Consider the following 24,116-nt stretch of genomic DNA (forward strand, 5'->3'; position numbering starts at 1 on the left):
AGAGAGAACAAGGTATAACTTTATTTTTACTTTTAAAATTTTTTTATCTTTATAGTTGAGAATATTACAGATGTCCCCTTTTTACCCCCATTGATCCCCTCCACCCCGCATCCACCCCCTGTCCAGGCCTTCCCCAGACCAGTGTCTCTGTCCATAGGTTATGCTTATAAACATGTAAGTACTTTGATTAATCTCTCCACACACACTTCCCCCTCCCCACCTTCCCTCTGAGATCCCTCAGTCTGTTCCATGCGTCTATGTCTCTGGATCTCTTTTGTTCATTGGTTTATTTTGTTTATTACATTCCACATATAAGTGAGATCATGTGGTACTTGTCTATCTCTGACTGGCTTATTTCACTTAGCATAATACTTTCCAGGTGCCTCCATGCTGTTCCAAAGGGTAAGAGATCCTTCTTCTTTACAGCTGCATAGTATTCCATGGTGTGAATGTCCCACAGCTGTTTTATCCACTCATCTACTGATGGGCACTTGGGCTGTTTCCAGATCTTAGCTATTGTAAATTGTGCTGCTATGAACATAGGGGTGCATAGACTCTTTCTGATTGGTGTTTTGGGTTTCTTAGAAGTGGGATCACTGGGTGAAATGGAAATTCAATTTTTAATTTTTTGAGGAAACTCCATATTGTTTTCCATAGTGGCTGCACCAGTCTGCATTCCCACCAGCAGTGCACTAGGGTTCCCTTTTCTCCACACCCTCGCCAGCACTTGTACATTGATTTGTTGATGGAGCCATTCTGACAGGGGTGAAGTGATACCTCATTGTGGTTTTAATTTGCATCTCTGATGATTAGTGACTTTGAGCATTTTTTCATATGTCCCTTGGCCATCTGTATGTCCTCTTTGGAGAAGTGTGTATTTAGGTCCTTCGCCCATTTTTTAATTGGATTGTCTTCCTTTTGTTGAGTTGTATGAGTTCCTTATATATTTCAGATATTAACCCTTTATCAGATGTGTTGTTGGCAAATATGTGCTCCCATACAGTGGGCTCCCTTTTTGTTTTGTTGATGGTTTCTTTTGCTGTGCAGAAGCTTTTTATTTTGATGTAGTCCCATTTGTTTATTTTCTCTTTTGTTTCCCTTGACCTAGGAGACGTATCAGCAAACATATTGCTCCGAGAGATGTCTGAGATTTTGTTGCCTACGTGTTCTTCTAGGATTTTTATGGTTTCACGTCTTACATTTAAGTCTTTTATCCATTTTGAGTTTATTTTTTGTATGGAGTAAGTTGGTGGTCTGGTTTCATTTTTTTGCATGTACCTGTCCAATTTTCCCAACATCATGTATTGAAGAGACTCTCTTTACTCCACTGTATGTTCTTGCCTCCTTTGTCAAATATTAATTGACCATAATGGCATGGGTCAATTTCTGGGTTCTCTGTTCTGTTCCATTGATCTATACCCCTGTTTTTGTGCCAGTACCGGGCCGTTTTGATTACAGTGGCTTCACAGTATAACTTGATATCTGGTATTGTGATCCCTCCAACTTTGTTCTTGTTTCTCAAGATTGCAGTGGCTATTTGGTGTCTTTTTTGGTTCTATATAAATTTTTGAAGTGATATAACTTTATATTAAGTTCTCAGTTTTGATTATTTTATGGGGCTGCTAGTTCTCTCCCCAACCTTTTTTCTAAAGTCATAGATTTTAGCTAGGTACAAGACTGCTTAGAAGAGGAACACATTCCCCAGTCTCCCTTGCAGGTAAATACAGTAATGTGATTAAGTTTTTGCCAAAGGGCTGTGAACACAAGTGATGTTAACAACTTCTGGGTTGTGCCCTTGAAGGAAATGGGTAGGACTTCTCCTTCCCGCTGACTGGAATGTGATGTGGTCCTGAGCCATTCTGGACCAAATATACTAGGACAACACTCTAGGGATGGCTGAGCAAGAAAACAGGAGGAGACTGACTCCTGCTCACTTTGTGGAACAGAACTGCTATATTATCCACTTTTGCCATGTAATAGGCAAAAGTTTCATTGCCATATTACAATGCACATTTGTTTTTCACTCATGGCTTTGTGAGTTGGCTGGAGCAGTTCTGTTTGATATGAAACCCTGAACCTGAAGCAGGTTTTCTACAAATGTTTTAACACGATGGTCCCCACTATGTGGGATGTGCAACAGGAGCGAATGGCCCCCTTTCTGACCACATCCAGCTTCCAAAATGAGTGGCTCTTAACACCCAAACTGCTCTGCTTCAGGATGTGGGTCAAATTCAGCTCTGCTCTATATGTTTCATTCTCATCAGCAGGCTGAAGGGAGATTAGAAGCTCTCAGAAGGACAGTGGCAGTTTCTTCCCATAGCATCACTTGGATCCCGTTTGCACACACTAGTGGAAACAGCATCTTGAGCCCCTTCAGAGACAGCAGTACCAGAAGATGCTGCTCTGTCCTCACAGGTCTGAGTTTCAGTTCTACAAGCCCCCTCCTCTAAATTGTAATAATCAAAACCTCTTCCCTTAGTTCCCCAAGCTCTAGGCATAGTAGCTGCTTCCTGTAGTTGCTATCTCCGTGATATATTGAGTTCTCTTCTTGTTTTTCCAGTTACCCAATTGCCAATTCTTTATTTAAAATTCTTTGTTAAAATGATCGGGGTGGTTTGTTTCCTGACAGCACCCTAATCCTATGCCTGTGAGACTCCCCTCAATATATTTTCTCAATGATATATTTCATGACAGCCCACCCCCAGTATCTGTCACTCCCCTGTACTCATTTTTATCACGAAATTATCTGTGAACTGTCATTATTGTTGTTTTTTTTTTCTCTCATCCAACTCCATCTCGGGCTAATAGCTCCCTGAGGTCAGAGCACATGGGTTTCCTCAGCACCTGGCACATAGGAAACTGAATGACACACGTTTGAATGAATGAATAAATGAATGAGCAAGGAAAAATAAAACAGGACCAGAAGCAGTAAATAGTATGAGATTTGGAAGGTTCACACAGCGCCAAAATGAAAGAGAAAGTTAGACGGTGCTGTGAGAAACAGGAGGGCTGTGGCTGCGAGCCCAGCTCTGAATACACATTAAGCTCGCAATAAATAAGCAACAGCGGCATGAAGGGACAGCTGAGGCTTTGCAAAGAATGCTCGGTGACAGGGAGGGTGAGAAGGGTAAGGCTGGAGAACTCCCGGGGACGCCCTTTGGGCTCTAGAGGGACGACCCAGCGCTAAGGGACGCCTCTCACTTAGCCAACGGGTCGTGCCCAGCCCTTTCCGGAGTTTCATTGTGGTTCCTCCGCCCCCTCCTTCTCCGCTCCGCGCCTCCAGAGGAAACAGGTAAAACACGGAGTACCGGGGTGCTATTTAAGGGGCCTTTCCGGGCATGCGTGATCGCCCGCGACCCGCCCCTGCGCAGGCGCATTAACCTCCTGCGAGGAGCACTGCCCCTCGCCGATTTGGGGGAGCGTACGCTCCGAAGTCGGCTCAGCTAACTCTGACCACCTTTCCAGGGGGCCCCCGCCCTCGGGTTGCTTTAGGGAAAGGCTCGCGAGATCGCCCTCGGCAGTCCCCGACGGCGCCATCTTTGTGCCTGGCGAGCGACGGCGCCCGAAGGGAGACCTGAAGCCGGCGGTTCGCACGCCGAGTTCTCGCTGAGAGCGGATCCAGGAAATACGAGGCGGGCCTCGGTGGGAGGGACGCGCTGAGGGAGGAGGGAGGAAAGGGGGCGGTGGCGGCGGCTCTCACCGTATCCGGGCTCCGCGCGGCGCGCACCCGAGGGGGGGTCGGGCGGGGAAGCAGCGCCGGCCCGGACCCCCCGCGGGAACAGGCGGCGGGAGTGACTGCGAGGCGGCGGCCGCGGCGAACCGGGAGCAGCGGCTGCCGGGTGAGTGTCCGTGAGGAGGCGCGGCACCTGCCGGGACTGGGGCATAGGGGTGGCCCCGGGGTCCCCACGGTGACCCCGCGTCCGGGCGGTGGGCGTGTGCGCGGCTGCTTGTGGCCCGGGGGCTCGGCTCGGCCTGGGACTGTGGGGCTGCGGGAGGTCTGCTCAGGGCCTGGCGCGCCCGCCCGGGACGCCCGGGGAGGCCGAGGAGAGGGAGTGGCCGGGGGCCTGGGTTAGCCCTGGCCCCCCGAACGGAGGGGATGATGTCCTTCCTCGCCGGACCCCGGACTTTGAAGCCCCGGCAAAGCGTTTGGGGAGGGGAATTAACGCACCAAGGTTGGAGTTGTTGAGAATCGTGGGGAAGGTTAATAGTAATTGTTCTGAAAGAGGTTTGCAAATGATTGTGGGCAGGTGTAGAGTAAGGAGAAAACATCGTCTGCGTTCAATTAAAGATCACACAAGCAGCCCTCTGAGGTCCAACACAGAGTTATTACCAGTGGAGTTCTATACTTAGTCCTGTGTGCCAGCTCATTAAAGTTCATAAAAGCAGGATTTTGGGGGGTGTCATGGGGGACAAGGCAGATTATAAAGTAAGCTGCATATAAAAGTTCATACTGTTGATGAAAAGCATTTTTGCCCTTTCTGAAACGAAATTTAAAAAAATTGCTTAAGGAAACTTGTCACCTTTGCTCCAGACAGGGCTTGTCAATTCCATGTGTTCTTCAGTGAGGTTTGTCGAACAGACAATAATTTTGGCATGTGATGTATTTACTTCTGGTTTGTGAAAACAAGACTGAATGGGAAAGAAGAACAATTTGACAAGCTTCTTTTACACACTTTTTTTGTTTTGAAAGTATAAGGGGATTTATTTTTTCGTTGCAAATTTTTTGCAGTAGTATGCAAGAACATTTGTAAGAAGAAAAAAACATTTAGATCAAAAAAGGGCTTTTGAGATGAGAGTTTGATTTTTTTTACAGTATTAAATTTTAAAGGGTATCGTTGCTCATGGTATGTTGTGTGATGGTGTCTTTTTATGAACACGAAGATGGCAAGCATGTACACATACATAATTTTAAATCAGTGTATGAGATGAAGTTTTTCAACTTTAACTCTCCTCCCATTTGCTTACAACTGGTTTAATCCAGGGAAAGACTTTAGGGAAGGTAAATATTAAATGTGATTTTCATCTTTACATTTGACAGAATATAATAATCTATGTTTTGTCACTCTGAATTTTCTTCCACATATTTGACCGTTTTCTTGATTATAGATACCACACTCTGTACACTTTGTGTTGGAGCAAAGGGAGTTAACATTTATTCAAGCACTGGGCTTGGTGAATTATGTACTTTTGCATTTAGACCTCATTGCTACCCGGTGCCAAAGATAATGTTGTTATCCCTGTTGCACAGATAACGACACTTTCGTCTAGTCTTCAGTAACTTTCCTGAGGAGGTCGTTATAGCTGGTAAATTGCAGAGCTAGAACTCACACTCATGTGTGTCTGATTCTAGAATGTGTTTTTTCTTTTCTACTATGCATAAGTGTATGTGCTGACTGATACAAATTTTATGAAAATGGAAATTTTTGTCACAAAGGGACCTTTCAATTCTGTTGCTAATCTTGAAAGCTTTCAGTGTTCTTGGCTGAAGATTATCTCAAGATTTTCCCCCCCAGATGTCTTCGTTTTCTAGCCAGAGGTAACATTTTAGCAGGTCTGCTGATTAGTAAGGATTCCTAGTAGCCGTAATGACCTATCTGAAATTCAGATGTTTTCATTAACTTTGCCTCCAGTTTCAGCATGCCCAAGATGCTTCAAATATTTTGTTTATTCTGGTCCTGAATAGTTTTTCAAGTTATATTATTAAAATAAAATACCAGCTATTTATAGGGGTTTGAATTTGCTTTATCATAGCTTGGAGGTATACAGACACGTACCCACCCACCTACTCCCTTACCCAGCTCTACCCTCTCTAGCAAGTGGAGTACTTGATAACGGGCGCTGGTTTTCTTCTCGTTAATTTAGTACAGAAGTTTTGGACCTAGTTAGTTCGTGGTTTGCAGAAAATACAGTAGCTATTCTGGGATCCAACATAATCTTCTATGGGGCTAGGGAGTGAAAGACTTTGGAGGTTCCCAGGCAGTATCTTAGATGAAGTGAAACAGCAGGAATATCTTGCTAGTGCCATTGGTTACTTTTATCCCTCACTGGTCTCTGCCTTTGCATTTTTGATGTGCTGCTGAGCTTGCCATCCTGGTCATTATCTCTGCGTAAGAGAGTTTAACTGGAAGAGTAGCTGCTGAAATATAAAAATAAAAAGGATGCTAGGTGCTGGCGCTCATCCTCCAGCAGTTCCTTTGGTTAGGTTTACCTGTCCAATTAATTTTCCCTGGATGGAAGTTCTGGAGAAGTTATTATGGAAATTGGGATTTGCTGCTCCATCTTTTAAGAAGTAAATTGGGGGTCTTCAGTTAAGAGCCATGTCTCATGGAAACATGGGCATTAGAGGCAGAGAGGAAAAAGAAGTCCTGTGCTCCTCTGGATGCATCTGTGTGTGTGTTATATGGAGTTTGGAGCTTTGCTTGAAATAAAACCTTGGAATCCTGATGGGCAGTGTTTGGTCTGAATGAGCAAGTTTTTCGTTAGAGTTAGAATTCCAAGAAAGAGTTAAGTATACTTCCTTATTTGTGAAGGTAATTACTCGTGGTATTTGGGCTATTGGAGTGAAAAAATCGAGAAATGATAATGTAACTGAGTACTCATCAAGTAAATAAAGCCTTTCTGAAATGATTTATATTGCTGCTATATAAATAAAAGACACCAGGAAATTGTCTCCGATGTTTTTAGAAGCTTATCTTCATGCCTTCTCCATAATAAACCTCAATTTATTACCATGGCCACAAATATTCATTTGTCAAAAAGTGAAATGGAGCTGATGAAATACTTGGAACTGTCAAAATGAATTAATCCTAAATACTTAAGAACATTTATTATAGTTTAATTCATTGGCAGGTCTATTAATTTGTTCGGCTCTGCAACATCCCACTTCTTCCTGCTTCAAATTTCTTTCCTTACTTTCCCTCCTCTCTTTCTGACATTGTTCCTGCTGGTATCTGGAACCTTCCCATAGTTCTTAGTTGTCACTGAAGTCTGGCAGAGTGGATGCTGACAGGGAGGGCAACAAAACTTGAAGTCCACTCCTCTTCTTCAAATCACTGTGATCTAGGAGTTCAAGAGGGACCTGGACAAGACCCCGTAACTCACTTCATTCTTTTTTTTTTTTTTAATATATCTTTATTGATTTCAGAGAGAGGAAAGGAGGGGGCGAGAGAGAGATAGAAACATCAATGATGAGAGAGTCATTGATTGGCTGCCTAGCCCACAACCCAGGCATGTGCCCTGACAGGGAATCAAACCCCAATCTCCTGGATCCTAGGTCGATGCGCAACCGCTGAGCCATGCCCGACCGGGCTCATTCTTGTTTTTTGTTTGTGTTTTTTTTTTACTTTACTGAGAGAGAGACAGAGACAGAGACATGGACTTGCTGCTCCACCTATTTCTGCATTCACCAGTTGACTCTTGTAGGTACCCTGACGGGGACCAAACCTGAAACCTTGGTGTATCGGGAGAACTCTAACCAACTGACCTACCTGGCCAGGGCTCCATTCTTTCTTTCTCTCTCTTTTTTTAATCTTCACCCTAGGACATTTTTTCCATTGCCTTTTTTTTTTTTTTTTTTAATATATCTTTATTGATTTCAGAGAGAGGAAAGGAGAAGGATAGAGAGATAGAAACATCAATGATGAGAGTCATTGATCGGCTGCAGCCCTCAACCCCGGGCATGTGCCCTGACCGGGAGTCGAACCCCGATCGCCTGGATCCTAGGTGGACGCACAACTGCTGAGCCATGCCCGGCTGGGCTTCCATTGCTTTTCAGAGAGAGTGGGGGGGGGAGGGGGGGAGAGAGAAACGTCTATGTGAAAGAGGCACATCAATTGATTGCTTTCCGCATGCACCCCAACTGGGGCCAGGGATCCAGCCTGCAACCGAGGTACATGCCCTTGGCCGGAATCAAACCAGGGACCCTTCAGTCCCAGAGCCTAACCAATGAGCTAAACTGGTTAGGGCTTCATTCTTTTTTGAAAGTAGCCAGAGTGAGGGAGCCAGTGTCAAGACCCTTCCCACGGTTTCTCTCTCTCTTTTCCTTCCCTCTGCTAAGTGTTAGAGGAAAGTTTGTAAAAGCCTGTCTGCTTCAGGAGCAGGCACTGTTCCCTTGTCCTCTTTTGCAGCCCACCCCAACTCCCACACTTTTTCTTTGTTTTTTTTAGCGGCTATCCCCACCCTTCATCCTTCTATCCCAAGTAGGTCTTGCCTTCCTCATCCCAGGATCTCCCTCTGCAACTCTGCCTTTTTGTCCTAACCCTGAGGCCTAATGCACTGCCCGCCACCCTCCTTGCCTTTCCTTCATGCCTCTGCTTTGATCATGGAAGCCTGGGCCTTTAGTCCTAGGGGAGTCCAGACTCCCATTTGGGAGAGGGAAGAATTCTACTTCCAGGGCTGAGTGGGGCAGGGGTAGATGCTTTTATTCTTAAGTTGAATGCTAAATGGGTTTTCCTATAGGTTTGGTAATTTATTATACTTCTGTAACCTTATGGGTGTTTAAGTTTTTGCGGGTTGGCTTGGAAGCCTGGCATATAGACCTTTGTTTCCTGGGAAAGCAAGTTCTGAGGTTCAAATAGATGATTTTAAAAATCAGCTTGTGCTCCAGAAGTTTGGGGTTGCGTGCTTTTTGTTAATTACTCAGTGGGATGGTAGGGAGCACACCTTTAGCTCTCCAAAATTAGATGTGTTATGTGGCTTAGATGGCTCTTCTGGGAGATAAACTGATAGCCTTTTTAGATTGTCAGTGAAGAATTTCTTAATTCTTCTGAGAATTCAGGGACATGTTTTGAGTTCAGTCCATCCCAGGTTAATGTTTGTCATTAAAGCAGATGTTAGTGTTGTGGAAAGAACAGTTTTTCTTTGTCATAAAAGGAATATCTTGTTCCCACTATATTTTGCTGCTGTTTTGAAACTTTTCAAGGGTATTGGAATTCTTAGTTATTTTACCCTAGTTTACTTAGTGGTAAACATTGACAGTGGATTTTACCTGAAGATTTTAAAATAAAGTTTTATTTGTCTGTTGAAGTTACATGCAGTTACAGCTGTTTGTAGTGTTCAATTAAGTGAAGGATTTCAAAGTGATAAAAGCAAAGCAAAATATATTTTAAGTTTATTCGCCATAAATGTGCTCAGTTTTAGCTTGGTTGAAGGACATATTCCTAATAAAAGGCAAGATGGGGGGGAGTCTCCAAACCACTTTTGTTTTATAAATGAATTTGAGTCAGCCCCCTTTATGTTGAGAGTTTACCAAATTATTTAATTACACATAGAGCGCAATGGTTAAAAACATGATCTCCAAGGGTAAAATGCTCAAATATTCAAATCTTACTTTTGACACTAACTAGCTTGGTGATCTTGGGCAAGTTGCTTAATCTCTGACCTGTTTCCTCATTTTTGAAAATGGGATAGTGTAATATCTACTACCTCACAGGATCTTTGTAATGATTAAAGGAGCCAGAGGATGTATAGTATTTAGAACAAGCCTAGCAATGGTAAATGCTCAGTTCTTTTTGTTGTTATTACTTTGTCATCGTCGTTATTGCTGCTACTATTACTACTTTGGCTACGTTCTGAGATGACACACACCCCTTCTGTTATGGGTGTGTGTGTGAAAGATATTTATTTGGTGGTAAGTTTTAAATGTAAAGTTTATTGCGGGTCCAGGCAGAGGAGTATAGTAACTGTTGGATACGTCCAAAATTGGCCATAGTGAAGAAAATCCATAAAATACTCAGCTAATTTTCCCCCCAGTAACACCATTCCTATTATGTTGGGTATAAGGAACTGTGCCACTTTGAGCAAAACTGGCGTATTTGAGTAAATGCAGTGTCTTCATTAAAATTTATTTATATTATCTTGGGATTTGGGAACTGGGTAGAGGGATCCTCAATTTCTAAATGGTCCAATTATAAGAATTTCTTTTTGGAAATCAACTCCATTTTCCCACCGGAATGTCACATATGGCCTTCAGATTCCCAGGCCAGCCCAACATATCTAAACTTGAAAACTGATAATACTGTAAAAACTAGCTTCTATGTATAACAGTGTCTCAGCAAGAATGGCACTGAGTGCATCAGGTACTGAAAGACTATGAACACAATGTGGTGGAGTCACATTCCTTCACGATCCTAGCAAGGACTCCCAAGCTTTGGGCAGAGGGATTTTTTCCCTAATGGAGGCTGAGGACAGGGTGAGCAGTGTGACCTGGTCTCTAGAAGGCAGGAGCATTTTCCTGGGCTGGCTCCTCAGAGGCTGTATAGTATAGTGGTTGCCTTCAAATCTCTGTTCTATCAGTTATAGAACTTCTCATCTGTAAAATTTATTTATAAGTACTGCCTACCTTACAGGGTTCTTGGGAGGGTTAAAGGTGTTTATATAAAGCACTTTAAAAAGCACCTGGCCCATAGGTGAATGCATAGGAAATGTTATATATTTATATTTAGCTTTACTGTTCTAATATCTCTAGAATACCCCTCTCTACTTGGTGGCCCACTGTCCGTATCTATTGTACTTAAATAGGATTGATTGTTCTTCTTTCCCACTGAGAAATGGTTTCATAGTTTTTCATGTTCATCCCTCCCTAAAGTAAGGATATTTTTTGGGGGAGGCTTTTCTGGGGTTTATTTTATTTAGTAATACTGGAGAAATAGGTAACATTTAGAGTCCTTTCTGTGAACCTGTCCCCATCCCCTTTTGGCTTTGTGGGGATGGAGATACTTTACTTGAAGATACTTGAATGTGGACATTTAATTGGGTTAGAATTTTGAGGTACAAACCTACTGACTTTTGGTGGAAATTCACTTTTTTGGAATAATTTTAGATTTGCAGAAAAGTTGCAAAGATACTACAGAATTTCTGTACACCCTTCACCCAGGTATACATAACCATGGTACATTTGTCACTAGCATTGGTACATTACTATTAGCTAAACTGCAATTTTATTCAGTTTCACCAGTTTTCCCACTAATACCCTTTTTCTGTTCTAGGATCTAATCTAGGATACCATATTGTATTTAGTTTTTAAGTTTTAATTGTTTGTGTTTATATCATTGACACCTCTAGTTCTTTAGTAAATGAATTTCTGTGGCCGTAAAACCATTTTCTGATTTAAGTTTTCTTTGGGTCCTCAAAAGGCCAGGTATTTCCCCTGGGGATGGAAGTCCAGGGATTCATCTTGGCACTGAACTTTATAGTTTGAAATAAAAGGAGAGAGTCCTGTGATAGAGGCAAAGATCTTGGTACTGAACTTTATAGTGTGAAATAAAAAGAGAGAGGCTTATGATAGAGGAAAGAATGGTATGGGAATAGAGTGGAAACAAAAGCATTTTTATAACTTAAAAATGTTTTCACAGAGCTAAATGAGCTGTTTTATGTAGTGTTCACTTTTGATGGATTTTGCTTCAAAATGACATCATTCTTTAAAAAATGTTAAAGTTAGTAGAAAGCATACTTCGTGCTGGAGATCGAAGCTAACTGGAGTGAAATGGGGAAATTGGTTTTTAGTACTTATGATTGATTTAGTAAGGAATTAATACTGTTAGTACATATAATAATTTATTGTCCCTAATTAGCACACTTGTTTGTTTATGTGTACTGGTTGGTTTGTGGTCATGATTGATTTTTTTAAGTCTTTTTTTCAAGGGTACCATATGCTGTAGGTGCCATTGTCATTCTAAATTATCACGTATAGCTAAGTTTGATGTCAAAGTTGTCATTTAGTGTAAACAGAAAGTTATCAGTTGGGTTGCACATCATGAACTTTACTTTTAAAAGTCTTATCTTTTCTGCCCCAGAAATAGCTTTTGGCTATTAGTCATGGATGACAAAGAAATTAATTTTGAGTTCGTAACATTTGGATGAAAATATTTCATTGAATATGGTATGTATTGAGGGACACTGCCAGTAAACTAACTCTCTTGGTGGGTGGAAATCCCCTAGAACTTCCAGAAAATTGGTAGAGGGGTGAAGTTAAATGACTTCAGTTGTTTCTACTTATCAGGAGTTGCTTATGACCTTGGACAAATCACCCAACTGCAAAGGACCTTGGTTTCTTCATTAGTAAAATTAGATTTGACTAGATATGTGAATCTATAAGTTCATTTCTGAGCAACTTTAATAAAAACCTGTAAGACCAAGTTGCTTGTTTTAGACCTTTATAAATCAACACTAGTCACTAAATCGAGATATAAATAAATTTATTTGGTGGGGGGAAATTTCTTTCAAATCAATGTTACTGTGAGTTTGAGTCACTAGTTGGCTTGACACCTGTGAATACTTTTTTGTAATTAGCATGTTGTGTAATATACCTGCTTTTAAGTTTTTGTTGATTTATTTCTATGCTTTCACCTGAAGCAGTGTGGAATTGAAACCTTGTTGCTCTCATATCTCCTAACCAATTTTTAAAAATAGGTACTCTTTCACGCTTAAAAGAATTTATTGAAGCTTAATAGCTTAAAATACATGCATAGAGTGCACATCAGTAGTGAACAGTTTGGTGTATTTTCACCAACTGAGCACACCTGTATATCAGCACCCACATCAAGAAAGTGAACATTACCAGCCACTTAGAAGCTCCTTTGTTTGCTCTTCTGGTCACCTATCCTATCTCACAACCATCACCCCGACTTAACATCACAGATTTGTTTTGCCTGCTTTTGTACTTTATACAAATGGAATCCTCCTCTACTCCCTTGTGCAGCATTATGAATGTGAGATTTATCAATAGTGTGTGTAGTTGTACACTATTCTTTCTCATTACTATATATTCTGTTGTGTGAATATATCACTATGTATCATTCTGTTGTTGATGGGTATGTAGGTAGGTCTCAGGTTTTGGAGAATGTGATCTTGGCATAGGCAAAGATTTCTTAAACAGGACTTTTAAATTTGTTCTAGAGTTTTAAGTAGAGAAAGAATGGGGGAACTGGTTTATTTTAATATAGGCATCTAAATTTTTTAAAAATGTTAATATATAGTAAAGTCTTTTACTCTGTAAATCTCAGGGAAAGGGTCAGTATTTATAACTAAATCTTCTAGGTGACAAAGTTTGTGCTTTCGTAACTATATTGGGTGGAATTCCTTAAAAAGCGTCAGGTAGTTCCTTGCCTATTTTGACTAGTACTAATGTTAAATCAACTTTGCGTTCTAGGAATAAACCCAGTTTTGTTAATACCACATTTTCATTTTATTTGCTTAGAAAATTTGGATCTTTGTTCTTGAGTGATATTGGCCTTTATTTTGTTTTCTTGTACTGTCCTTGTCAAGCGAGACAAGGCCTTGTAAAATAAGTTAAGGAATATACCTGTTATTTCTTGTTTTTTAGATAGTACATATAATAGAGATCATACAGTATTTGTCTTTCTGTCTTTTTTTACTTAGCATAATGCTCTCCAGGTCCATCCGTGTTGTCACAGATGGCAAGATCTCGTTCTTTTTTATGGCTGAATAGCCCACTGTATATGTATACTACATTTTCTTTATCCATTCATCCATTGATGGACTCTTAGGTTGTTTCCATAACTTGACTGTTGTAAATAATGCTTCAGTGAACATGGTGTGTATTAATCTTTCTGAATTTGTGTTTTCCTTTTCTTCGGATAAATACCCAGAAGTGGAATTGCTGGGTCATATGGTAGTTCTATTTTTAATTTTTGAAGAACTTCCATACTGTTTTCCGTAGTGGCTGCACTTGTTTATATTCCCACCAGCAGTGCACAAGGGTTCCCTTTTCTTCATATCCTCACCAGCAATTGTAATGCTGGCCTTGTAAAATGAGTTTGGAAGCCTTCTCTCCTCTTCTATTTTTTGGAAGAGTCTGAGAAGGATTGGTATTGGTCATTCTTTCTCCTCACTAGTAATCTGTCCAGATTTTCTATTTCTTCAAAATTCAGTCTTAGTGGGTTGTATATTTCTAGGAATTGGCATATAATTGTTCATTGTAGTCTCATGATTATATTTCTGTGAAATCTTTGTAATGTCTTCTGTTTTATTTCTAATTTTGAGTCCTCTCTTTTTTCTTGATGAGTCTAAAATTTTGTCTATTTTGTTTATCCTTTCAAAGAACCAGCTCTTAGTGTTGTTGTTCTTTTCAGTTGTCTTTTTCATCTCTTTTATTTCCTCTCAGGTTTTTGTTATTTCCTTCCTTCTGCTCACTTGGGGCTTTGTTCTTTTTTCTAGTTCCTTGAGGTTTAATGCTTTGTTGTTTGAAATGGTTGTTTCTTGAGATGAGCATTTATCGCTATGAACTTTCCTCCTTAGACTTGCTTTTGCTGAATATATAAATTTTGGTATGTTGTATTTTCATTTTCATTTGTCTCAAGGTATTTTTAAAAAATTTGTCTTGATTTTTTCATTGACATTAGTTTTTCAGCAGCTTTTTGTTGAATCTCCACATATTTGTGAATTTTACAGTTTTCTTCTTGTAATTGCTTTTTAGTTTTATACCATTGTGGTCAGAAAAGATGCTTGATTTTTAAATTTTTTTTACAACTGTTTGATAAATTATATTTTTATAAAAATTTGTCCGTTATATATTTTGGATATTAACCACATGTTGGAGCTGTTGTTTGCAAATATCTTCTCCCATTTGGTTGGTTGCCTCTTTGTTTTGTTGGTGGTTTCTTTCGCTGTGCAGAAGCTTTATAGTTTGACATAGTCCCATTCACTTATTTTTGCCTTTACTTTCCTTGCCTTTGGAGTCAATTCATAAAATTTCTCTAAGAACAAGGTCCATAAGTTTAGTACCTGTGTTTTCTATGTAATTTATTGTTTCAGATCTTATATTTAAGTCTGTGATCCATTTTGACTTAATTTTTGTATATAGGGACAAAGAGTATAGTTTCATTCTTTTGCATTTGGCTTTCCAATTTTCCCAGCACCGTTGATTGACATGGCTTTCTCTTCTCCATTGTATGTTTTTGGCTTTTTTGTGAAAAATTATTTGCCCATATAAATGTGGGTTTAATTCTGGGCTCTCATTTTATTCATTTATCAGTTGATGGACATTTGGATTGTTTTCACTTTTTGACTATTAGGATGAATAATGCTGCCATGAACATTCATGTACAAATTTTTGTGCAGACATGTTTTCATTTCTCATGAACCTTTTTTATTCTTTTTAAAAAAAAAAAAGTTTTTTTATTTCAGAGAGAGGAAGGGAGGGGGGAGAGAGCGAGAAACATCACTGGTGAGAGAGAGTCATTGATTGGCTGCCTCCTGCACGCCCCCTGCTGGGGATTGAGCCTGCAACCCTGGTATGTACCCTTACTGGGAATCGAACTGGGATCTCCTGGATCCTAGGTCGATGCTCAACCGGTGAGCCACGCTGGCTGGGACCCTTTTTCATTCTTGATGCTGGGTTTATGTATCTTTTTCCTCTCTTTTAAAAAAAATTTTTACTAGAAGTTTAGCAATTGTAGTAATTTTTCCAAAGAACCAATTGTATGGATGTTTTTCTATTTTGTTAATATGTGCTTTTATATTCATTATTTCCTTTTACTTCTTTAGGGTTTATTTTGCTTTTATTTTTCTAACTTTGTAACGGGTAGTTAGGTATTCATTTGCACCCTTATTGCCTTCTCAACATGCATGTAAAACCACACCTTTCAATTTGAAGTATTGTTTTACCAGCATCCCATAATTAAAAAAATTAAAAATATGTTTTTATTGATTTTTTTTTTTTAAGAGAGAGGAGAGGGAGAGAAACATCAATTGGCTGCCTCCTGCATGCCCCCCCTGTGAATCGAACCCACAACCTCTCGCTGCATAGGACCACTCTCAACCAACCAAGCCACACCAGCCAGGCGTAATTTTTGATATATAATATTTTCATTATTAATTTTACATTTTCTAGTTTTCATTGTAATTTTTTCTTTGATCAATGGGTTATTTATTTATTTTTAAAATATATCTATTGATTTCAGAGAGAGGAAGGGAGAGGAAGAGAGAAATAGAAACATCAATGATAAGAGAGACATCATCAGTCCCCCCACTGGGGATTGAGCCCGCAACCTGGGCATGTGCCCTGACTGGGAATCAAACCACAATCTCCTGGATCATAGGTCAAAGCTCAACTGCTGAGCCATGCCGGCCGGGCGGATTATTTAAAAATGTATTTAATTTCCAATAATATGAGAATTTTCTGACTCTGCATATTTGATAATTGCTGTCTGGTTTTATCAGTTTCCTTAGAGAACTTTCTTTGAGTGATTTCAGTCTTTCAAAATTTCTTGAGATTTACTTTTGTGGCTCAGCATGTGGTCAGTCTTTTGTAAGTATGTAAGTACTTGAAAAGCATATATTCTTCAGCTGTTGGATATCGTGTTATATATATGCCTATTGACCAAGTTTGTTATTTGTGTGTATCTGTGTCCTCACTGATTATTTTATCTGCTTATTCTTTCACCTACTGAGAGATATCTTAAAATCTGCCACTATGATACTGATGTTTCTCTGTTTCTCCTAGTAGTTCTGTCATCTTTTGCTGTATATATAATTTGAGGCCATGCTATCAAGTGCAGGCAAATTTAGTTAATTATATTATTCTGGTGAAGTAAACATTTTATCATTCTCAATATGACTCCTTTAACTCTAGTGATGCTTTTCTATTTTGTCTGAAAATAATTTAGCTATACCATCTTTATTTTGGCTAATGTTTACATGATGTATTTATCCTTTTACTTTTTTTAAAAATATATATCTTTATTGATTTCAGAGAGACGAAAGGAGGGGGAGAGAGAGATAGAGAAACATCAATGATGAGAGAGTCATTGATAGGCTGCTTAGCCCGTAACCCGGGCATGTGCTCTTACCAGGAATCCAACCCCAATCTCCTGTATCCTAGGTCGATGCTCATCCGCTGAGCCATGCCCGGCCAGGCTATCCTTTTACTTTCAACCTTTCTGTATTATGTTTTACATGAGTCTTTAGAAAGCAACATATATTTGTAGATATTTAAAAATCTAGCCTGATAATCTTTTTCTTTTTTGGAACATTTAATGTAACTACTAGTATTTTGAGATTATATACAGCACCACATTGTCGTCCCACTCATTCTTTATTTCTTTTTCTCTTCCTTTCATCATTTTCTTTATTGGTTCAGATATCACATATTCATTTTAATTTTTTTTATGATTACCTTAGCATTTATGAAAGTCTAGTGTTAATTGATATGTTTACCTTCCTCCTGGTTGAAGCAAGAACATTAAAAATACCTTAATTCCATTTACTTACCTCCTGACATACATGCTGTTGTCTTATAATTCAATTTTCTATATGTATATATGTGTGTGTATAAATATATACATTCAAAAGCTATACAGATTTATTGTATATAACTTAATAAGTTTAGAGATAAGTTTCTGTACATATTTTAACTCCCTTAAGAAATTATTATACAGTGTTCCATTAGATTTCTCATGTTTACTTACATTTTATGGTTCTTCATTTCTTTCTGCATCTGTAACCTTCCATTTTGCTTCAGTTTTCATTGCTTTATGATTTCTTGGTGGGGATGTGCTGGATGTGAACTCTTTTTATTTGAGAATATTTCATTTTCATTCTTGATGGATATTTTCTCTGCAGTACAATACTAGGTTGGCAGTTTTTCTTCTCTCTCTCTCTTTTTTTTTAAATATGCCTTTATTGATTTTAGAGAGAGGGAGATCGAAACATCAATGATGAGAGAGTCATTGACCAGCTGCCTCCTGCACGCCCCCCCACTGGGGATGGAGCCTGCAACCTGGGCATGTGCCCTGTCCGGGAATCAAACTGCAATCTCCTGGATCATAGGTCGATGCTCAACTACTGAGCCACGCCGGTTGGGCTCTTTCTGCTCTTTAGAGATACCATTACACAGTCTTTCAGCTTTCATTTTTGTTGTTGAGAATTATGCTATCCATCTAACTGTTGCTTTGAAAGTAATATTTTCTACCCTGGGGATGCTTTTAAGTTTTTCTTTGTTGATTTGAACCTAGGAATTCATAGAGATTCTTAAGTTTATTGTTTGATATCTTTCATCGTTTTTGGAAAATTTCTGTCATTCAAATAATCCTGTCTCTCTTTTCCTTCTGGGATTCCAATTAACTGCGTTGGATGTAAGACCTCACTGTATCCTCATATTTCTTACCCTCTCTTCGTTCTGATCTTTCTCCCCTGACCTATCTTCTGATTCACCGTCTCAACTGTGTCTATTGGCTGTTAAAACTGTTCATTGAATTCTTAATTTGAGTTTTTGTATTTTTCAGTTACAGAATTAGTCTTTGCTTCTTTTAAAAATCTGCTATGTCACTTTCTATGGTTTCTACTTAATTGCTGAGATCAAGTTTGGTTTTCACCTCCTTGAGCATAGTAAACATAATTTAAATTCTATATTTGATAATTCTAATATTTGGAGTACTGGTGAGCCTCTTTGTGTTGTTTATATAGCTTTGAATTTTGTTGTGTTGTCTCCTCATGTGCCTGGTTGTCTTTAATTTTGTGCTGAAAAATTGTTTAAGAAATCTTCTGAGACCAAGGATGATGTCTTCCAGAAAGGATTTTAAATTCTGTGTGTGTGTGTGTGTGGCATCTCTGAGGGAATCCAGGATTACTTAATTTCTGCTTTCGAGATTTTTTTTGGCCAACCAGATAACTCAAGGCCAAGCTGCGTTCTGTGTATGGCCTGATTAATTTTTGGTTTACCCCTATTTCTGAGGTGCAGCCCTTCCAGTTCCTAACCTGAAGGTGGGGGAAGAGGATTTTCCTTTTGTCCCCCTCGGCCTATCAGGCTGTCAGTTTAACCTCTAGTTTTTCTAGATTACTTGGCTCTCTGAATTCCAGTCCTTTAATGGCTTTGGCACAGTTTCATAATCAAACCCATTAAAATTTAATAACTAGTACATCATGGGGAGCTGTGGGGACCCCTAATGGTTTGCCAGGGATGCAACTAAAGTTCCTCTTGCTAGCTTTCTCTAAAGCCAAAACCTCAGAAAAGCTTTAGCTGTCCACTCTGCTGTTGCCAGCTCTGCCTTAGGTACTAGAGGTGAGTGACTGGGAAGTGGAGCAGGGTGGTTCAGGCAGTCAGGTGAACTTTCTGTTAGTATCTAGCAACATAAACTTCATTCACTGAAATTTCAGATAGTAAAGATGAACAAATGGCTGCGTTCTTTTTTGTCATCTGTTTGTATACTGTAACACTTGCTCATGCTGTCTTCTTTAAACCTTTCACGGTTTGAATCTTACCTCTTTGGTCTTTTTTTTAGGACACTGTTTTCAGCCTTTTCGTCAAGGTTTTTATTGTGAATTATCGCATGTCAAACTGGACAAAGTATCATAGTTGAAGTTGCACCAGTTGACAAATTGGAGGTAAGGAGTGTATGTTTGTGGCTGGTATTCCTGTAATATATTAGAGTAAAAACTTTTTTGAAAACAAATCCATGTTGCTGTTAATATCACCCCACCCCTTCACCCTCATCCCTTTTGTGCATTTGAGAGCAAGGAAAAGATGTTCAGGTGATTTCATGTGTTTAGATTTACGCCCTAAATCAGGACCCTAAGCAAGTTTTTTTGTACAATTCATTTGCTATTAGAAAGCTCAGCACCAAAAGGAAGGGTAACTCAGCAGTTGATTTTGAATAAAAGGTGCTAATCTATCCTACCTAGTTCCCAGATCCCCAGTGGTTGGAGCTGGTAGAGCTTGAAAGACTTGCCCTATGGAGTAATTGGGTGTGCAAGCATATTCTGATCTTCTAACTTCTTAGTTTTTATTGTAATTTTTCTTATTCTAAGATATGTGTTCAGTAACTAAATCGTATAGGTGATAAATCTAGTATTATGAACAAATCAGGGTATAATTTTAAAAATGTAGCATAATTCTTGCTTTGAGCCATTGGTAGATTTGTATCAAGAAAAGTTATTTAACAATATCAGCTTTGATTTTTAGATAGTTTGTTTTTCCATCTTACAAAGATGTTACCACTCTTTTTAACAGCTATTTCCTAGTATAATAACATATGTGGGTGGATGTTTTGACTTCAAACTGGACAAGATGTTATGAAGTCTGTTTTTAAATCCCTCTACACAGTTACCGTGTTGTATAAAACAAGGTTGGGTTCAGGGTTTCTTAGCTTTGGCACTATTGATATTGGGGCCACATAATTTGTTGTCAGGGGCTGTCTTTTGCACTGTAGGTTATTTAGCATTGTCCCTGGCCTCTGCCCACTAAATGCCAATAGTGCCCCTCCCCAGTATGATGACCAAAAATGCCACCAAATTTGCCTTGCAGGGCAGAATCATCTCCATTTCAGAACCACTGAGTTAGATGATGTATAGAGTTCCCTCCATCTTTATACTTTCATTATTTTTTAATTCTATTTTCCTTTGCACCCCAGCTTAAATATCATCTCTTCCATGAAGCTTTCCTCAGTGCCCCTTTTCCTTGTCCTACCTTAATTGTTTCTTTTCCTTACAACTTATAGGTCTTGGTCTTGTTTTTGTTTTTTTAAATATATCTAGTGATTTCAGAGAGAGGAAAGGAGAGGGAGAGAGAGAGAGATAGAAACATCAATGATGAGAAAGTCATTGATCGAGCCCGCAACCCGGGCATGTGCCCTGACTGGGAATCGAACCCCGATCGCCTGGATCCCAGGTCGACACTCAACCCCTGAGCCACGCCCAGCCGGGCTAGGTCTTGGTCTTAACTTCACTCCATTATAGCTATCGGTGTTTCTCTCACTTGGAGGACATGAATCTTCTGTGTCTCTAAGTGGAATGCTCAGATTTTATTAACTGAACAAGGCAGGAGTATTGTCAGGCTAGACGTTGTTAAATAAATGATTATCAATGGCATTTTTGTAAATCTTTCAAACCCTTACAATAGGAAATTCCCACAACTTGTCATCTTGAATTTCTAGGTTAATGAGACTGGTAACTCATTTTTTAAAAAATCTTTTATTTTTATTTAAAATATATCCTTATTGATTTCAGAGAGAGGAAAGGAGAGGGAGAGAGAGATAGAAACATCAATGATGAGAGAGTCATTGATCAAGCCCGCAACTGGGCATGTGCCCTGACCGGGAATCGAACTCCGATCGCCTGGATCCTAGGTCGATGCTCAACCGCTGAGCCACGCCTGGCCGGGCAAAAAAAAAAATCTTTTAGAAGGCAGGAGCCTCCAATAGAATGTGAGGGAGTTGCACAAAACACATCGAGGCTGTATTTAAAGAAAAGTCACATTAAAATTTATAACAGTTTCAACTTTCACATCCAGAAGTTTCTCAAATAACTCCATTTTATAAATTCAAAAACTGCCAGATAAAAATGAAAAGAAAAGGTGCTAAATATTTTTCTTACATAACCTAAAATACCTCATTATATTCTAGTCAGTATTTCTCAAAGCAACCCACAGTAAGAAATACATTTTAATCATTATCTAGAACATATACATCCCTCAGACAAGTTTTTGGAATCAGTATTTACCATTACTATGTGCGAAGCACTGACATATTTTCTGTTATGTTTCTTTCTTTTTCTTAAATACTTGTCATTACCCGATAAATTTATTGTACAATTCACTAAGAGGTTACAACCCATCATTTGAAAAACACTTTTCTAAATAATCTATTAAGTAATCAAATGTGGAGATGATCTTCCTGTGGCATATGTTATGAATATGTTGTCCTGTCTTTTTAAATAATGCCATTTAATAATTGACCCAACTGCCCTAGCCGGTTTGGCTCAGTGGTTAGAGCGTCAACCCGTGGACTGAAGGGTTCTGGGTTCGATTCTGGCCAAGGGCACATACCTCTGTTGCAGGCTTAATTCCCGGCCCCAGCCAGGGCATGTGCAGGAGGCATCCAATCAATGTGTCTGTCTGTCTGTCTGTCTGTCTGTCTGTCTCCCTCCCTCTCCCTCTTCTTCTTTCCGTCTCCCTCCCCCCCCCCTGAAAAGCAATGGAAAAAAATATCCTCAGGTGAGGATTAAAAAAATAATTGACCCAACAAAGACCTCAGAACATCTCAACCAGAGAGAATTAGTTTTTTAATTACTTAAAAGTCCTACAAAGTATTTAGTGTGCACAAGGCACTATAGCTACAAGAGTATGTTTGGTTTTCATTCTCAAGATGTATAGTGATAAACTCTAGAGGAGAATTAAAAATTAATAAACATTATTTCAAGGGCTGAAAGTGATACTACACAATGACTTTTAATAGGCCTTTAGAAAGGGTAGAAAGCTATGCTGATTGAAGTTGATAGGAGAAGGTTAACATGAATGTGGTGTGGATTTTGCATTGTCATGCCAGGAGATTGGAAGCAGCAATTATACATGGTAGAAGAGAGCATGTATGTAGGTGCACAGTACTTCTTGCTCATACTTGAAGTTCATTTTTGGGGTAATGTTTAAGATAAAGTAACAGAAATTAAGATAAAGTGCTGAAATTATACAGTATAAGCAAGGTATGTTATTTTAGCTCTACTGTGGTTTATAAAATGAAGTTGAGTCAGGAGATTAATTAGAAACCTGTGTGCATGATGATTCTGATATAAGCCAATATTTGCCCTAAAATGGTAAAGTTAACATTAAATTAGTAGGTTTACGGGGAATGAAGATAGCTTCTAAATGATGGGGGGAGAGAATGCTCATTTGTCAAAATAAGCCAATAAAGCCACTACTATTCTATATACTATATAATTGTTCTTCCTAGAACAGAAATGGGTTATATAATAGTATTTTTAGAAAAGTTATGTTATTTTGGCTATGCAATCAAAAATTTTATACATGCTTGATAGGCCCAGGCTCATCCTTTCTTCTCTAAATAGAATGGGGGGGCTTAGGATGGCAAGTCACAACCAGGTATGTTGCGAAAGCCTTAAGAAAATGAGCGGTGGACTATCCTTTTGTCTTTCTGAACTGCTGCTCTCTTCTGTGGGATAATGTATAATTTAATTACTGTAGAAGAGATTTGTGACCTAAAGGAAAAGAGGACAATTCAGCTTGTGATGATACTTGGGAAAGAACCACCTGCCCTAAAAGTGTGGTCTAGCCTTCTGTTACTATGTCACCAGAAGGCTATGAGTTTTTGTCATTCTTCCATTTGAGTTCTGAAGTTAGCAGAAGGATAACTGTCTCATTTTGTCAGACTTCCAGACTACTGAAAAGGTGCTTGCTTACAGAGCTGGAGATGTGAATAAGACTCCTATGCCAGGGCTCCTGAACCACTTTGAGGTAATTAAAAAAATTTTTACATAGATTTTATTTTTCAGAGCAGTTTTAATGTTATAGAAAAATTGAGAAGATAATACAGGGAGTTCCCATATACCCTGCACCCACTCTATTACTAATAGCTTACATTAGTATGATACATTTGTTAAAATTAATTAACCAATATCGAAACATTGTTATTAACTAAAGTTCAGATTTCCTTAGTTTTTACCTAATGTATGTTTTCTGTTTCAGAATCCCATATTACATTTAGTCTTCATGTCTCCTTAGGTTCCTCTTAGCTGTGATAGTTTCTTAGACTTTCCTTGTTTTGATGACAATGACAGTTTTGAGGAGAACTGATCAGGTATTTTATAAAATGTCCCTCAATTGGGATTTGTATGATGTTTTTCTTATGATTAGACTGGGGTTATGGGTTTTGGGGAGGAAGACCACAGAGGTAAAGTGTCATTCTCACATTCTCATCACATCAGGAGTACACACTATCAACATGATTTATCACTGTTCGTGTTGATTTTGGTCACTTGGCTGAGAAGGTATTTATCAGGTTTCTCCACTGTAATGTTACTCTTTTTTTAAAATTTCTTTCCATACTGTGCTGTTTAGAAAGAAGTCACTATGTATATAGCCCACACTTGAGTAGAAAGTCATGTTCCATCTCCTTGAGGGTGTTCTGCATAAATTATTGGGAATTCTTTTGCCACTTATTTGTTTATGGGCTAATAGATATTTATTTTATACTTGTGTTATAATCTAATACTACTTTATTTTGTTGTCTAAATATTTCCAGCTTTGGCCCTGGCTGGTGTGGCTCAGTTGGTTGAGTGTTGTCCTGTGCACTGAAAGGTTGCTGGTTTAATTCCCGGTCAGGGCACGTGCCCAGGATTCGGGTGCATTTGGGAGGCAGCCAATCGATGTT

General features: G+C 39.2%; 1 protein-coding gene across 4 annotated transcripts in view; it reads left to right on the top strand.

The window, feature by feature from the left end:
* The first annotated feature begins 3,721 nt into the window (after window positions 1-3,721).
* Window positions 3,722-24,116, top strand: part of TAB3 (TGF-beta activated kinase 1 (MAP3K7) binding protein 3) — a 64,329-nt gene continuing 43,934 nt past the window's right edge. For 2 of the 4 annotated variants that reach the window (XM_081124984.1, XM_081124983.1), the window contains exons 1-3: window positions 3,722-3,839; window positions 19,239-19,341; window positions 23,115-23,200. The gene's annotated coding sequence lies outside the window, so the exon portion shown is untranslated. The remainder of the gene's footprint in view (window positions 3,840-19,238; window positions 19,342-23,114; window positions 23,201-24,116) is intronic. The other 2 variants (XM_081124985.1, XM_081124986.1) reach the window with 1 other exon arrangement.

This window comes from Miniopterus schreibersii, assembly GCF_964146895.1.
Source record: "Miniopterus schreibersii genome assembly, chromosome: X".
Classification (NCBI taxonomy): domain Eukaryota; kingdom Metazoa; phylum Chordata; class Mammalia; order Chiroptera; family Miniopteridae; genus Miniopterus; species Miniopterus schreibersii.